Raw genomic sequence first — 14,301 nt, 5'->3', positions numbered from 1 at the left:
AAATCACAGTATAAAACCTGCAATGGTCCAGATACCCTTGATAATGCATGTGAATCAAGGGCTCAGCATAATCCTGATGCATTATTTTAGGTAGTTCTCATTCTACAACTTGTGGAAGAAGAGAGCTTCAAGGAGGAATTTAAATGGAGAGGAAGGATGTTTGGTAGTAAGTGGGAGATGCATGAAGAAGAGTATAAATGGGCCTCTCATATCATATCAGCCAGCGAAAGGAGTCAGAAGTTGATAATATTTTGAACTAAGCTTAAAGTTCTACTGCTCACCTTAAGAACTTTTCAAGCACTTGTTCCTACCATGCTCCCCTTCCATCACATGATATTTTAATTGTTAACACTAATTCTCCAAAGTGTGTTTTTTTTTATTGGGTTTTTTGGTTGTTTGTTTTTTTATTTAAACTCCCTGAGCACTAGTCAAATCTTGGAAAAACAGCATGTACCTGGCAGTTTTCTGGTTATTTAAGCTTTATTTCAGCTTTCTAGCCTTGTCAAGGTTCCTCCCCCACTCTGAACTCTAGGGTACAGATGTGGGGACCTGCATGAAAAAACCTCCTAAGCTTATCTTTACCAGCTTAGGTCAAAACTTCCCCAAGGTACAAAATATTCCCCCCGTTGTCCTTGGACTGGCCGCTACCACCACCAAACTAATACTGGTTACTGGGGAAGAGCTGTTTGGACGCGTCTTTCCCCCCAAAATACTTCCCAAAACCCTGCACCCCACTTCCTGGACAAGGTTTGGTAAAAAGCCTCACCAATTTGCCTAGGTGACTACAGACCCAGACCCTTGGATCTTAGAACAATGAACAATCCTCCCAACACTTGCACCCCCCCTTTCCTGGGAAATGTTGGATAAAAAGCCTCACCAATTTGCATAGGTGACCACAGACCCAAACCCTTGGATCTGAGAACAATGAAAAAGCATTCAGTTTTTACAAGAAGACTTTTAATAAAAAATAGAAGTAAATAGAAATAAAGAAATCCCCCCTGTAAAATCAGGATGGTAGATATCTTACAGGATACTTAGATTCAAAAACATAGAGAACCCCTCTAGGCAAAACCTTAAGTTACAAAAAAGATACACAGACCGAAATAGTTATTCTATTCAGCACAATGCTTTTCTCAGCCATTTAAAGAAATCATAATCTAACACATACCTAGCTAGATTACTTACTAAAAGTTCTAAGACTCCATTCCTGTTCTGTCCCTGGCAAAGAGCAGCACACAGACAGACACAGACCCTCTGTTTCTCTCCCTCCTCCCAGCTTTTGAAAGTATCTTGTCTCCTCATTGGTCATTTTGGTCAGGTGCCAGCGAGGTTACCTTTAGCTTCTTAACCCTTTACAGGTGAGAGGAGCTTTCCCCTGGCCAGGAGGGATTTCAAAGGGGTTTACCCTTCCCTTTATATTTATGACAAGCCTAAATTACAATTTAGTAAATTCTGACTTGGGGGAAAAACCCTATCCATCATAGTGAAATAATATTCTTTCGTATGGCAACTTGAAAAGCAACATTAAATTCAACATCCAGGTTTGTCATCTACTCTATGGCTTCCAGTGACATGGGATGAATCAAGGCTGTCCCTCTGGAGAAGGATTTTAGAGAACAGCAGTTCACAAGATGTCCCATGGTTTGGCTGTCTTCTCCATATTCACATATTGAGCTGTCCTTCATTTTCCATGTGTGTGGAAGATAATTGTTATGCCTGTCCGAGGTTCTGATGTAGTTCTCTGTGATCCATATCTTACATGGTATGGTGAACCCAGGTGGTTGGTCTACAGGATCTGTGATCAGGTCTTGATTCTTGACCCCATTGTTTTCCCACAGCCTCTGCCATTTGTCTTTTGGCGACAATCTTTGACTGCTAATTGGAAGGGGTTCCTAGATTTAAGGTGGCATCTCAGGAGCAGAAGAGAAGTTGGAGATCTTCGTAGATGGACAAGTCTGCGTTTGTTCTCTCACAGTCATATTCTTGTAATATTACTGTTTCTCTTTTGAAAGATGGTGGTAAGATATGCACAAGGATGGGAAGCCAGTGTTGACTTCAGCACACCTGTGACAATTTTCATAGAAGTATTCAGTTGCAAATCAACAAGTTTCATGGGTACACTATTTGCCATACTGGCATGCAATATTCAGCTGTGGAGAAGATGAGGGCCAAGTAGGCTGTCTACAAGGTGTGAGCACCTGCTCTCCAACTGATCCTGACTAGTTCGTGGATTATATTGTTCCTAGCTTTTATCCTGGCAGCGGTGTCATCAGATGTTGGTGACATGTGAGACTATGATCCAGAACCACTCTAATATAGTTCAGGAAATTCTTGTGCCTGAGTTTGATGTTGCAGAATGTGACATTCAGGCACTTTGTATGTTGGTTGCTCAGGTGAAACATGGAGACAACTGTTCGAGTGTTTGGTTGGAGTCACCATAACCAGTAGTACTCCAGTTTTTTCAGATCATCTATGAGGATGCATTCCACTTGGGTGAAAGTGCTCATTTGGATGGCTAGCATGAGATCATCCACATATCCAAATTTCCATGACTGGATCAACGGCATGTTGTTGATATACATATTAAAAAGCTAGGAGGCCAAGATGGATCCCTGTGGGAGCCTATTGTTAGATTAAAAAAAATCTGCTGGTTTGTCCCATTAGATGTACATGAAATTTGCGACTGGCAAGCATAACTGTCTGGAAGCATAGCAGTATTCTTCAATCCACTATTTTTGACACTTTCGGAAGTAGGCCACCCTGCCAAACTGTGTTTTATGCCAAAGGACACGTACACAAAAACAGCTGCTCTTTTGAGCCCATGGTGATGGCTAGCTTTGATGTAAGTCATCATTACTATTACCTGACTGGGCATGCGCCATCCCAGTCTAAACCCAGATTGCTCTTAAGGAATGTAGTCCTCAAAGATGGGTGTACATCTTTGGAGTATTATCATTTCCAAGAGCTTGAAAATTACACATAGTAATGATATCAGCTGGTTGTTTTTCAGATTGTCAACTGTCTTCCCTGGTTTCTGGAGGGTGGTCACCTTTGCTGATGCCATATCTTAGGTGTTTAGCGAAGGGCATGCATGTTGGCCAAAGAAGCACATCATAAATTGCAGCCATGCTGAGCTAGGTTTTTCAGAAATTCTGGGAAGTTGCCATCTGGGCCTGCACCTTGCCAAGTTTGTGAGTGTTATGGCCTTCTCCACTTCTTTTCTAGTGAATGGATTTGATGTTTTTGGGCAGTCAGATAGGGAGTGATAAAGCTTTTTCTTCACTTTCCTTTTAGGATGACAGTCTGTGTGAGCCTTGGAATTCAGGAGCGTTTGGGTGGGATGGCGTCGGCTGTAACATGTGGCACATTCCTCTGCGGAGGGTTAGCATCACCAAGACTGCGGACAAGTCTCCAGGCTTTTCTGCTTGACTGGGTGAAATCTATGCTCTGCATTGTTATTATACCTCACTCTTGTCTCATGAAGTTCAGTGATTCCAGGAATGTGATTGCAGAAGCCGGGTTACCTGTTGTCCTGTACTCTTTAGGAGTGCCTCACTCTCTGCCAAGGACAGAGTGTAGGCTTTCCTGTAGCCACAGTAGATGTCCCTTTTCACAGCCACTTTAAGGAGGTTGATAAAGTTGTCATAACTGGCTATGTTCACAGGTATTCGCTAAATCACTTTTTCTGTGGCTTCCATGTGTCCATTCCAGTCAGCCTTCCTAATGTCCCAATGCAGGTTCAGCAGTGATGTGATGAGGAGGAACTTGGAGACCAGTGTGTATGACAACAGGGTGGTGTTTGCTATGCAGAAAATCACCAAGGACAGTTTCTTCTGCCACTAGGGGCCGTGAGTTCTGGTCACAGGACATGCAGCACAAGTCCAGCAAATAGTCTTCTCCATCTTGTGGAATGGAAAGTTCCTGGCTGCTTAGAATCAAACAGGTTCTTGTCTGTTCAGAATTTATAAATAAGGAAGGTAAGAAATCATCCTCCTTAATTTAAGGCCAGATTGTGGGGCGGGGTCGTTTACTTACTTGAATGATCTGACTGAAATCAGTGGGATTATTCATGGTGTAAGTGCTCACCAACAATATGACTATTTAAAAAAAAATCCAACTATTTTTCTTGTCTAAAGTAGGTGGAAGAATACTAAGACCAAAAGGAGTGATCAGTATCACAGTAGATAAACAGATGTGGCTCGGATCATAATTCTCAATCAGTCATGCTCTAGAGTAGAGCCAATAAATCACTGTCGTAACCAACTGGATATCTACATTCAGGTAATAATAATAATACTAACCAGCATTTCCCTGCATGATTATTAGGGAGGCACAGCTGTGTCTTATCTTTGCCTTGCTATTTTTATCCATTGTTTCCATGTAATTGTGCACAAAAATTTAACCCATCTGCTTGTTCTGTTATCCCTAACCCTATGGGCCCTGTCTGTCTATTTCTGTCCCTTTCCTCACAAGATAAAGATAAATACATCATATAATACTGCACTGCAGCTGTCACTTGACTTTGTAGATTCCTGGACATTTCCTTATGCTATTCAGTCTGTTCTAGTAACATCTAAAAGCTATTCCATAGTGAAAATAACCTTTCCGTGTACGTGACTGTGTATGTCTTATATCACACACTTGGCATTAATGTCTAACAAGAAAAATTCTAATGATTGGTACATCAAACTTCACAATCCAATTTCTCCCCTCGTGTCCAGCTAACTGTTTCCATCAAGAGCAATCCTTTGGCAAAATTATATCCACTTTATTCAGTTCCTTAACTAGTTCTGCTTTAAGGTTGTATACCTTTGATACTCCACTCTCACGTCTCACTCTTCTTCACTTGCTTTTGCAGTTCCAATGTTTCAAGCTTCTACTGCAAGAATTATATTTCTATCAAATAGTGTTTGACTAGCCAAGATCATTTAAACCTAAATGTTCAAGTGTTCAGCTGAGCATAGTCAGATTGTAAAGACTCTATTTTAAAGTTCCAAATTTACTCTGTATAATCTCTCTCAATCTGCATTTAAAGATACTGAACTGTATTGAGTAGAAAAACATGCCAATGTACTTACATGGATATTTCAAAACAACTCATGAGTCATGTCTTAGTACAGCGGCCAGTACGAAGGAACTGGAACGCTGATCTGATCTTTCAGATCTATGGCAATACAAATATGCTAATATTTATAAATATTTTTAAGCGTATACCCTGTCATCAAACTTTGCATTCTTTTTGCAGAGGAAGATGTAAAATCAAGGACAAATGAAGCGTGTTGGGAATAAGGCTTTAAATTTATTGATGTTTACATGTAGACAGTTGCTTTAAAAGAATGCTCAAATGGTGCTTTGAAATATATTACTTTCTTATATCCTGGTTTGTCTTTAAAGTATTATCATCAATAGGCTTTAAAAAATTGACCTACCTTGAAAATTGTTCAGTTTTTTTAGATTTCGATAAGTTCAAAATTAAAATAGATCAACCCCATAAACATTGGCAGAATATACAATTCCTCTTAAAGGTTTTGTGAATTGCCAAACCACCTTTGTAGTGCCCCTATTTAACAAGGAATTTCAGAGTGGATAAAAATTTACTTTAAAACATCAGATTTTTAAAAATTTAAATATCCTTTTTCTTTTTAAAAATAAACCTATTTAAAATTTAATTTGAAATTATAACAATCTGTGTTATGGCCTAAACTTACTATAACCTATTGAAATCATTTAATTTAAATTTAAAAATTAATATTCAGCAGTACATGGTTGCTGCTGAACTTTAATTAAAAGTCAAAGCACTGAACTGGTAGAAGTCATGGCTAAGCACCTGGAACCAGAGTTTGTTGAAGTGCATGTTAAATCAACTTTTGATAGCAGTAAACTCTTCTTCAGGTGCAGAGAGTATATTTTCTTTTCACTTTATTCAGCTAGCTCAGTTCAATGCCTCGCTCATTCAGTTAAGAAACTGATTGGGAGCTGACACAGCAGAAAAACTTGTTTTCCTCTCACAGTCTGTGAATAAAAACTAGATGTGAGAGGATGGCATCTATTAGTTCTAAAATCTTGAAGGACATGGTGACCAGAAACACTCCATTCAATTAGTAACTAAAGATAATACTTCAATTGTTTAACAGATCAGTTAGTTTAAAATGCAAAACGTGTTTTGAAAAACTTTTTCGTATGTATCCAGCATACTTAAGATAGTTTTTATTTAACTATTTTTTGCATGCTGTCTGCACATTTTTAATTGCATTCCAATTTTCATCCAAATAGATCTTTTACAAATCACAAACAAAAAAATTAATTCAGTAAATAAGGGCATCTGCCATTTTCTAACTTAACAGAGAAATGTAAAAGTTATGAATCTGAATAAATTTACTTAAACAATTTTATAGCATAACATACACATGGATAAATATAGGACTGATTCACACATACAATTTCGGTCAACATAGTTGCAACACTCAGGAGTGTGAGAAGTCCACATCCCTGTGTGCCATAGCTATGCCAACCTAGCCCCCAGAGTACATGCAGCTAAGTTAACGGAAGAATGTTTCTGTCAACCCAGCTACCATCGCTTGGAGAGGTGGAGTTTCTACAGTGATAGGAAAAACCCTTTCTGTCGCCCTAGTCTGCATCTACACTACGGAGTTATGGTGGCTACGGTACATAGCTTTGCTGCTATAGAACCTGTAGTGTAGACATGGCCATGTCTACATCATCCTGGTTAGCAAAAAGTACCAAATTTAGTGTAAAGGCTATGTTTAGTTGCAAATCAAGCTGAGGACTGACTGGCTAAGCAGCAGTTCTGCAGAAAAGGACCTGGGGATTACAGTGGACAAGAAGCTGGATATGAGTCGGCAGTTGCCAAGAAGACCAACAGCATATTGGGCTGTATTAGTAGGAGCATTGCCAGCAGATCAAGGGAAGTGATTATTCCCCTCTATTCGGCACTGGTGAGGCTACACCTGGAGTATTGTGTCCAGTTTTGGTCCCCCCACTACAGAAGGGATGTGGACAAATTGGAGAGAGTCCAGCGGAGGGTAATGAAAATGATTATGGAGTTGGGGCACATGACTTATGAGGAGAGGCTGAGGGAACTGGGCTTGTTTAGTCTGCAGAAGAGAAGAGTGTGGGGGGGTGCGGATTTGATAGCAGCCTTCAACTACCTGAAGGAGGATTCCAAAGAGGATGGAGCTCGGCATTCTCAGTGGTGGCAGATGACCGAACAAGGAGCAATGGTCTCAAGTTGCAGTGGGGGAGGTCTAGGTTGGATATTAGGAAACATTGTTTCATTAGGAAGGTGGTAAAGCACTGGAATGGGTTACCTAGGGAGGTGGTGGAATCTCCGCTCTCAGAGGTTTTTAAGGCCTGGCTTGACAAAACCTTGGCTGGAATGATTTAGTTGGTGTTGGTCCTGCTGTGAGTAGGGGATTGGACTAGATGACCTCCTGAGGTCTCTTCCAGCCCTAATATTCTATTATTCTATTCTATGATTCTATGTTTTAATGGTTACCAACCAATGAGAATCAACTCTTCCTTAGGAAAATAATGAAAAAGTACAAATGCCAAATGAGATTAAAATCAGTTATTTAAATCAAGGTTTCCTGCTTGCTGATTTAAATCCTGATTAAAATCTGATTAAAATTGCTTTGATTTAAATCAGTCCACCTTGAGGAATTTTAAGGCAAAAATCACAATAAAGCTAAAATGAAAGTACTCTTCTTAGTATAGACAGAGCAAAATATAGAAAAGTGATCTCGAACAGAGGTGAATAACTCATTTTGTCTAAACTAATTATCTTTCTAGACGTTTCTAATGTATCTAACACCTTGGTATCTGAGCAAGGTTTGAGATATATTCCCCACATCCTCAACGCTTAGCCACAAATTTATCCAAAACAAACCAACAAAAACCCACACTTTTTGGAGATTTTTTTTTTGTGTCTGACCAAAATTTGCTCTTTAACCTATGCTTTTCTAAGAGCAACCTGACACTGACCCTTACCTTGAAATGGAGAAATAATACAGATTGTAAGTACTGTTGGAGACTGTTCAATCCTGGCTACTGTTCATTTCTCTTGTACCATACATGCACTGTTTTAAAGATCATTTTTCTCTTAAGTTCAGAGGTATTTTGAAACAAGGAAGACAAGTTTTAAACATCAAAGGACAGTTGTCTGGCCCTTACTCTGTTGCTGCTTTTCTGGTTCCATGCCACAAAGGGGCCACAGGGCTGTTTTAAGGCAGCTGGGCATTCCCCTTGTGTAGGGGACTGCATGGGAGATGTTGCCCTCTCCAGCACTGGTGGGGGATGTGTATGGACCCTTCCACCATTGGAGGGTGCGGGTGGGTGTCTGCCTGTCTCTCAGGGGCAGGAGTGGGGGAATGACCAGAGTGCACTGTGCTCCAGCAATTCGTACTGGGGTAACAGTATCTAGGGCGCTGTTACACACCAGCATGTGTTAGATGAGCAATCTCAGGGCTACAGCTTTTGCTGGGGGCAGAAGTGGCTTCAGCTTATCCAGGGCTGAGGAAGCACGAAAACCACCTTTGCCATCCTTCCCACCCCTATCAGGAGTGCAAGAGAGATGACAGAAAGAAAGGTGTTTATTTAAATCTTACCACTTAATTGTGAAGATTGAGACAGGGTTTACATAGGAAATGATTTCATAGTTCATATGCTTTTAAAAGTATAAACATACACAAGTCCACAGTCGGAGTGTTTTGCCTGTTTTATTTACCAGTGAAAAGATGGGGGGTGGGTGGCATGCGTATGCCATGCTTCCACAAATTAGATTTAACAGTCTGGACAATGGGGTGTGGTCATTCCTTATTGACAGAGCTGGAATTCTCCACAAACCCTGATTTATGGTGGTAACAAAGTAAAAACTTCGTCCCTTTGTGTTCCCAAAATAACTGGCTAGCATGAAAGGAGGGAGAAATTGGAGGAAGAATCAGCATCTCACTGCAGCCTGGTTGCTTTTGTGCCACTGAACAGTGACATCATTTCTGCTCTCAAGTCATGGACACTGGAAAAGAAGGGAAGGAAGATACAAGGATACAACAAAATATGATTTTTCCCCCATGCACATTTGCTTTTATGACCGTGCTATCAAAGCAGTTTGAATGTAAGGCCAGATCCTCAGCTGATGTAAATAGCTCTAGTGAACTCAGCAGAGCTGCACTGAATTATTCTAGCTGCGGCTTTCCCCACCATTTTCACATTCAGATCTCTATGGCCAACATTCTACAAAGCAGCAGCTTGCTATGAGCATTAAATACATCACAAAAACAAGTGTTTCTAACATTTCATTTCATATATTTAATTTGATCCAGATTTGGGTTTAGACCAATTCAGTCAACAGATATTGACAGAAACAAGTCTTGAATATATTACTGCTTTGTTAATTTATTTAGCACCTCAAGGTATGTCTACACTGCACACTAAGCCCAGGGTTGTGTGACCCTTTCCTACAGACTTGATGTTTCCAAGCCTGTGCTTGAGCGACCACACTGCACTGGACATGCAGGCCTCACAACCGTGCTGGGGCATCCATACTGCGCTACACAAACCCAGGTCAGAACTTCAGCTTCTGTGGGAGTTATTCTATAGTACCCCAGGGTTTCTAGCACCTGTGCCAACTGAAGCCACTCTAGGGCTTGTTTCATAGTGCGTTGTGGGAGAACTTATCTGTCCCTCGTGTGGGAGGTGACCAGAAGTGCTTTGGGTGGTTTTAGCCTTGGAACACATCCAGCCGAGTTATGTGACCCCACATGCTCCCAGCAGCTGGAGCCATCAACACAGCTTCTGCCCCATGGAAGAACTTCTCCACCTCATGCTCTCAGTCCTATTTTGGGAAACAAAGCGAGATGCTCCTGGACATTTTGGCAGCTGTTTGTGAACTGTCGAAGGCATCTTTGGAAAGAGCATACTCTGACACAGCTGATGCTGCTCATGCCTGTTGCCTTAGCTGCAGATTCCTCCCATGTAGACTGGTGCTTCTGGAGCAAGGCCATAAGCACAGACTAGGAGGATCCATTGTCATGCAGACCTGGGATGACTAACAGTGGATCCAGAACTTTCACAGGAAGAAGCAGCTGTTCCTGGAGGTTTGTGACTAGCCTGTCTCCACCCTCCAGTACAAGGACACCCACATGAGGGAGATGATGCTGGTCCAGAAGCAGATTGCTATAGTTATCTGGAAGCTGACTACCCTAGACAGTTACAGGTCCATGGCTAACCAGTTTGTAGTTCCCAAATCAAATGTGGGAGGTGTTGGGGCAGAGATTTGCAAGCAATCAGGACTGTGATGTACCCAAAGTGTTAAAAATGTTCCTGAAATTACTGGTGGCTTTGAGATAATGGCCTTTCTAAACTGCACCAGGAAATCACATGCCTATAGTTTGCCCTCTGAAGTTTATGTGCTCCTTGCAAAGAGTACTGCTCCATTGGTGTGTAGGCCCTGCTCAACCACAGGGACAGATTCATGGTCACTAACCTGGGATGCACTGGCAGGGTGCATAATGCCAGGGTGTTCTCAAGATCGGGACTTTGCCTTCATGGACAAGCTGGGAGATTATTCCCATTGAATGACATTGTTATAAAAGGAGTCATTGTCCCCACTGTTATTGTAGGTAACCCTGCTTACCCCCTGCTGCCACTTCTTATGAAAACATACTCTGAGGATGGGGTGGATGTGCATATGGCAGACTGAAATCCCATTGGCTCTGCCTTCAGAACCATTTGGATGCCAGTGTTAATGTAGTCCACATTATTGGGCCTGCTGTCTCCACTGACCATGCGCAGAACACTGGGGGAAACTGACTGGTGCTGTAACCGTGTGCACAATGGAAATCAGGGAATGAAACAATATTTGAGATTGTGCTGTGTATGGGTATGGGGCAGCTGCGGAAAGAATTTTGTAAATGTGTTGGTAACATGAATTCCATAAACACGTGGATAACATCTTCATAAATCTGATCACTACTGGCCATAAACTCAGTTTATAGATTATTATGATGACAGTGTATACATTTTTATTACAAAAAATATTGAGAAGGGCATGTGATGACATTCTTTACAGTTGGTGCCACTTTTAACATTACAAATAATAAAACTTGCTGTTACAGCCTTGTGTAAAATCAACCCCATATTGTATATAGGTATTTACTTACCAGCATAAGAACTCAAAGCACAGACCAGTTTCCATCAAAACAGAGCTTAATAAACAAACTCAGTACCAAAATAATGAAAGGTTCAGGTTCCCAAATAACATGTCCAGCTATTCCTGGGAGTCCCCTCTGTTCCCCTTGGCCTTCCTTGTGTGTTTTATACGTGCAGGTATGATAAGGAGTGTTCCCCATACTCTCCCTGAAGGGGTTAATGTAGGCCAGAGGGGCCAGTTAACCTATAAGGTTGCAAGAAAGCAGGGGGATAGGTAGGCTGACAGGAAAGCCTTAATGATGGAGCCCAGCTGGAGAAAACAGGCAGGACTTCTATAAAGCCAGGAAGCTGTTGGCAGAAAGGGAATGCGGGGAAGTGGTCTGTAGTCAGTGCCTGGGGGAAGGGAGGTGTGTTTGGGGATATGGAATTTAGTCTGCAGTTTGGGCTGGCAAACCCAGAGAGTGGGGGAGCCAGAAGGTGTAGGAAAGATTCAGGAAAAAGGCAGCAAGGCTCAGGATGGTACAGACCGTGGTTGCTGATTAGAGGGTCCCTGAGCTGGAAACTGGAGCGGAGACAGGGCCTAGATTCCCCTAACAGCCACTGGGGAAGTGGCACTATCAGGGCAGTGAATGAGAATTTCCCTGAGACCATTTGTAAGGAAAGACTTTGATACCCCCGTAGGGCAGGACCATAGTGACCTGGCCAGAGGGCCAAGCCACAAAGACAGAGCACCCTGAGTCACAGAGAGTGGGAGAGAGACGGCAGGTCGTGCAGCAAGCAGCGAAAGGGGGCACTGGATCCAGAAAGGGCTGATCCCCTGTGTGGCAAGGAGGAGGCTCCCCTAGCAGTGAGTGGACCCAGTGAACAGGCCACAGCTGGACTGGGTCAATGAGTGCAGAGGGTACCTTTTTTTTAATTCCACGTGCTAGTAATCTTTGCCTGTGACGTGGTCCAGCCATCCTCTGAATTGACAAAAGGCTGCATAGTCTGCAGCACATGATAGCATGGAAGGTACTCAGGGCATTGGGCGGGAGCAGGAGCTGAAGGTTGCCCTAGAGCCCATAGTCTGGTAACCCTGAGCACAGGTAATAGCTCAAACAGCTTTCTACTGCACTCTGTTTCCTCCCCCACGTGGCAGTCATGCTCCATGAATCCATCTACCGATATCTCCTCACACTGTGCAGCCTCTCTCGCCGCCCTTCTTGCATCATTGTCCTTTTGTCCATTTGGCCCTTCTTGAACTCTTATTTGCCAATTCATTTTATCTCGCAACTCTCCCATCAGCTCACTTTGGACTCTTTCTCTTTGCTTGCAGTAGGTGGGTCTACTCCCCCAGGCTGTCTGTTTCCCCTATGGAGGTGGAGGGCATGGAAATGAGAGACAGAGCACATTATTGTCAGACCACGGATAAAAAAAACAAGTTACATGTCCCACTTTCTAAAAGGGGTTGCTTTAATTCAAGGTAAAAAAAACGAAGAAACTTTTTAATCCATTGGCTGTATTTTAGTCACACAAGACACTGGCCACTTCAGCCATCTTATGGAGTAGCACTGAAAACCATCACCCATCATGGTAAGGCATGCCTTAAAACTCAGCTGAAATGATTTTTATATCCTCTTCATTTTTTCCTGAAGGAGGTAGGTGGAACTTGAGGTAACCAGGATCTGAATGAATTCTTCCCTGACAGCTAGCTGGGAGGGGGGAGAGACTTTAGGTGTGTTCATGCAAATACAGTTTGCTCCTGCTCTGCTTAGATATCCAGCAGATAGAGCCGTGTTTTGCTTAAAGTGATCAACCCTGGCTGGTGTTGGGTTACAAATCACTTTAGTACTGAGTGTAGGGGTAGTGAAATGCTGTTATCAATGTGTTGTCGTTATGGTGTGAATGAAGAGGAGCAGAACTGTGCTTAACCTCTCCCAAATGAGGGGGTCCCCCTCAGCTGAAAGTACCTCATTAAGCCAGGGGCTCAAATGCAACAGCCCTGGAAAAGCAAGAGGGGGTAGGGACATATATCCTAGCTAGGTGGTATACTCTCCCTCAAAGGTCCTTCCTGGACTTCTTTAACCTGTTCTTTCATCCCCCTTCCTCCCTCAAAGAAAAAGCTAAATAGGCTTCATTAGAGGCCTCTTTGTTATGTTAAATGCTCAAACAGAGCAAAAATCAGTTGTGGTAGGACTGGGTTTCTGCCCTGCCTACAAAGAGCTGAAAATTACAAAGAGACTGATGTGAAGAGATTACAACAGAGAAGCAGGTGGCATCAGAAGGTGACTGACAGCAAACTGGAGAGGTGCAGCTGGAGAGGCATGGTGAGAAAAGTGAGAGGTGGCCACCAAGAGCAGCTGGCAGAGGGGGGCAGTGCAGGCAAGCAGCCACCAGGGCAGCTGGCAGAGAGGGGGTGGCAAGCAAGTGCCAGAGAAGCAGAGCAAGTAAGGTGCCTCTTTACCTCCCCCGGCCCAGGGGTGCTGGGAAGGTGAACTCTTCAGATGCACCTGTGAACTCTGGGTCTGCACTGACCAAGGACAGCAACTGTGAGTGGGGTGCAGAGAAGGGTTGGGGATATAAAAGGGACTTTTGGATTGCTGGATTTAAGAACCTGAGGGGAAAAGGACACTCCCCAACTTACTTGGGGGTAGGTCTTTCATTTATGAACCCTGTTTGCAGTGTTTTCCCAAATTAACACAAAGTTACTTCCCTCCTTTTATTAAAGTTTCTTTTCTACACCCAGACTCTGTGCTTGCGAGTGGGGAAGTACTGCCTCTCAGAGGCACCCGCGGTGGTGTAATTTTTCTAGGTTACTGAATGGGAGCTCAAGCCAGTTCTGTGTTGTATCAATGGAAAGGAACCCCTAGATATTGAACCCAACCCTGGTTGCTGCTGGCTCCAGCTGGCAGAAAGGTTACATTATGAGTAAGGCTAAGATTTTGTCATGGTTATTTTTAGTAAAAGTCACAGACCGGTCACGGGCAATAAATAAAAATTCACAGAAGCAGTGACCTGTCTGTGACTTTTGCTGCTGTGGTTCCATGGTTTCCCCCACCAGCACAGTGGCTGGGAGCTGTGGGGTTCCCTCTCCGCCCACAGCAGCTGAGAGCTGCAGGGTGACCATATTTCCCAAAGAGAAAACGGGACACCCCC

The 14,301-nt window shown here is 42.9% G+C and overlaps 1 long non-coding RNA gene across 1 annotated transcript in view; it reads right to left on the bottom strand.

The window, feature by feature from the left end:
• Positions 1-9,588: 9,588 nt before the first annotated feature.
• The window catches only part of LOC125632421 (uncharacterized), a 31,251-nt gene continuing 26,538 nt past the window's right edge, over positions 9,589-14,301 (bottom strand). The window contains exon 3 of the long non-coding RNA XR_012666987.1: positions 9,589-12,516. This is a non-coding gene — a long non-coding RNA (uncharacterized LOC125632421). The remainder of the gene's footprint in view (positions 12,517-14,301) is intronic.

This window comes from Caretta caretta, chromosome 2 (assembly GCF_965140235.1).
Source record: "Caretta caretta isolate rCarCar2 chromosome 2, rCarCar1.hap1, whole genome shotgun sequence".
NCBI lineage: Eukaryota > Metazoa > Chordata > Testudines > Cheloniidae > Caretta > Caretta caretta.
This window is presented reverse-complemented; position numbering and strand designations above follow the sequence as displayed.